Raw genomic sequence first — 3,787 nt, 5'->3', positions numbered from 1 at the left:
GTTCAAATGTTTGTTTCCAAATGAAAAAGGTGAATATCCAAGATCAAAGGGATAGAAACAAAATGATGTCAGAGTATCCAAAATCCATTTCTAAATAAAGGATAAATCCAATCATCAATCGAAGGAGTTCGAAACGAAACCAAAGATCGAAACAAAACTAAGTCCAGTGATCAATCTCAAAGACAAACTGACCTGATGCTTGGGTCTATGCAAAACTAATCATTTTTCATTCCAAGTTTCGAAATCATCAACAACCCAATTAACCACAAACAAATATCAATTTTGAGGCATCAAACGTTTAAAAGGCTTGTTCTCCATGCTCAAAACTAAATACATAATAACATATTTACTTAATATACTTAGATTTCATACACAAGCTTGAAACCATTATTCACATTACAAAGTTCATCAAAATACATTTTAATGCGAGGTTGTAGAGAAGGAATGCTTAATTATATTAAAATAATTAAAAACGTTGTATCTACACACCTTTTGAAGCATGCATTTTCCTCTTAGCAACTTCCGTCGAAAGTTCGACTTCTTCAACAAACCCAAATTACTCCAATAACACCAAAAAATGATGTTTAATCATCAATATTCTCAAAAACCCACCATAATTTTGTAGTACAATAAATGGCCATTTCTAACTTTATATAACCCATACTTAAATTCAAAGATTTTGTCTAATAATTGTTCTAAAACTTATAACCATCATAATCCAACTCAACTTACCCATTTCCTTACCTTGGTGAGCTCTCACACAAGGGTTCTAACAAATCCTACAACCCTAGGTAGAAAATTTTGGTTCAAAGAAAGAAAGAAAAATTAGAACTTGATACCTATTTTTGAAAGAGGTCTAAAAGAGATTTAGGATTTAGAAATCTTTACCTTTTGTTCTTGAAGATCAAGGTTCAAAAACAGAGTTGGATGAATTTTAGAGTTGAGAGATTTGAGAAAAAATGGGTGGAAGAACAAAAAGAAGTGAAATGAAAGAGTGGGTCTTGGGTTTAAGGCTTTTAAGCCCGTTTAAAGCTGTTTGGGTAGTCTAGGGTCGGCTATAGAGGGTTTGGGGTCAATCCTAAACCAGAATGCTTGCGTTTCATTCATTTTTCCTTCACAAGATCGACTATAAAGGGTATATAGTCGATCTTGGACCAGAATGTGTGCACTTCCTCTGTTTTTGCTTCACAAGGTCAACACTCTATACACTGAGGTCGACTTCTTAGGTCTAGATTTGCGAAAATTGTCCCTTTTTAAGCCTCACTCCATTCTAATTCCCTTCCACAACCTCCATAACCTTTATTGTGAATTCTCAAGGATGAAATTAAGGTTTTTGGCTAGTCCTTGGATTTCCTAAGCTCACCAAGTTAATTGTCTAATTTTGTCCAAGTAATGGAAATTAGGGGTTTCACATTCTCTCCCCCTTAGAAAAATTCATCCTTAAATTAGACAAGTGTAATACCTTTTAACTCTCAAATAACTATGGGGGCTTAATCCTTATCCCATTCTTGGTCTTTCCATGGTCATTGTCACTAGTGCGTTAAACTTATAGTCCTTTCTATCAAGGTTATATCCTTAGATAAAAATAAAATTTCTCAACTTCTCTATTCAAGACTCCATTATAAATCGTCCCAAAATTAATTTAAGGTACCACATAACTTGGGCTTGGCTATCTACACTAACCCTGTCTCATAATTAAGTTATTCCCAATTGGCTTAGACAAGAATCGCAGGTAAGACTTCTATCACCGTCCTTGCTCACCCCCATACTCACTTAATGCAATAGATGATAATTGTTAGAGCATCTATAGCTAGGACAACACCACCGTCCTTGTGAGCTCCAGTCAAAAAGTTCATTGAGATGGAGCAATGTGGTACTCATATGAAAAGTTCTTTTTTTCATCACTATGAATCATGAAACACGATTTCTATGTGACAACTTCAAGAGATAACATCCCACGTTTCCATGTAATTACCCACTCTATAGGGTTTACTGAAAAAGAAAAAGTTTAGTTATTTGTAATCATCTAGACACCACCACAATCCCTTTAGGTTCAAATCAATTCAAACATGGAGTCGATAATGACTCGTCTCTGCTTCCATTCCAAGATGGGAAAGTTTCAATAACATTGTCGGTCTTTGGTTATTTAATCTTAACTTATTGACAAGCTACTATTTACTACCAATTGGCAATAACTCTTGTTATTCCACAAAAGTGTCCTCTAAAATCGTACACATTATTTCAAATACAAATTATATCATCAAACCTCATATGGGCCATAACTATAAGTAGCCAATTTTCTATATTCACATAGTATGTCATAAAAATCTTTCGCGTGTCAAACTTCACATGCTCGCTCTATCGTAGTTCCCAAATTATTACTTGTCTAGCCCACAATTGGGCTTTTAGCATTTGCAATCTCAATCTTGCTATAAGGTAAGATATTTTCCATGCATTTGGAGTTATGTAGTTGCCTTCATTACTAGCAACGTCAACGTAATCGAGGTGTCATAATCTCACCCCTTTAATATGCCTTCAATATTTTTAGTATCAGTTAATGTCTATGTGTCATGCACAACTCATGCATCTTAATCATGGTTGACACTTATCTCCAAAGAGTGTTAATAATCACTCAACCAATTTTTCTCATTAACGAGGTCGAGCATAACAATACATCGAATTTCTCATGTCTAGTACGAGTCTTTAATTTTTCAAATTTGAAAATATTAATAACATTTTCATACTTAATACACAATTTGTGCTTTAATAAAGGTTAATTAGCTACTTGACCAATAATATGAGATTTGTAAGTTATTGAAATTACACTCCTAATGTGCACTTTAATATTCATTCAATCATAGCCTTGACATAACAAATTTGGCTCTTCTTAACCTCGACTTCAATGAACAAATTCGATTGTCTTCAACATCCTTATATTACCTCATAATTTCGTAAATTCTCTCGAAACTAAGTTTTCTAATGCATACCAAAAGTTTACTCCACTTACAAAGAATTTGAATAGCATTAATAGAAAAATACTTTGGTTAGCTTGAAAGCATATCTTATCAATTGCGTTCTCTTTCGACTAAACTTCTAGATCTTTCTCTTTGGTTGACCATTATCGACAATTTCAAGAATTTAACTCCAAGCCATAAATTTACAACTCTTAAAATTTTCACTAAATACTATTCTAGCATGATAATTGATTACTTAAGGCACTCCAAGATTCCCATTTCATTAACCTTCATCGCATAATTCAATGCTCATATAGAACTAATCAATCCATATAGCTTATAAGCATCAAAAAGTTTAAAGTTTTTTTTTCTTAAGTCATTCATACCACAGTCAACTCTAGACTCAAAGTCTAATCTATATCCATGTGATAGACCATATCCATGTGATTTGTACCATTGGAGTTCAATCCAATTAAAATCTGGACAATTAAAATCATTTCCAAATCAAATATTATTCACTCATACCTTTCCGAAGAAACTTTTTTTTATACAGGGACCCAGTACTCAAAAGGACTTGTATCTTTAGATATTGAAAAGTTACTTAAATAAAGCAATTTAGTACTTACTCCTAACCACAACCTATATCATGTCATAAGCAAAAATCTTCTTTGCAAATATTGTCATCCAATATAAGTCTAATTACTTGACTTCACTTCAATAGTGAAGTTATGAATAGCAATTGATGGTATCAACCAATATCATAGGTTTTTCTTTAACCTTCACAAAATCAATTTTATACTTGAAATTCCCAAATGTACAAGGCTACCATTCCA

The sequence above is a fragment of the Theobroma cacao genome, chromosome 2 (genome assembly GCF_053813885.1).
Source record: "Theobroma cacao isolate CCN51 chromosome 2, ASM5381388v1, whole genome shotgun sequence".
Lineage (NCBI taxonomy): Eukaryota > Viridiplantae > Streptophyta > Magnoliopsida > Malvales > Malvaceae > Theobroma > Theobroma cacao.
This window is presented reverse-complemented; position numbering follows the sequence as displayed.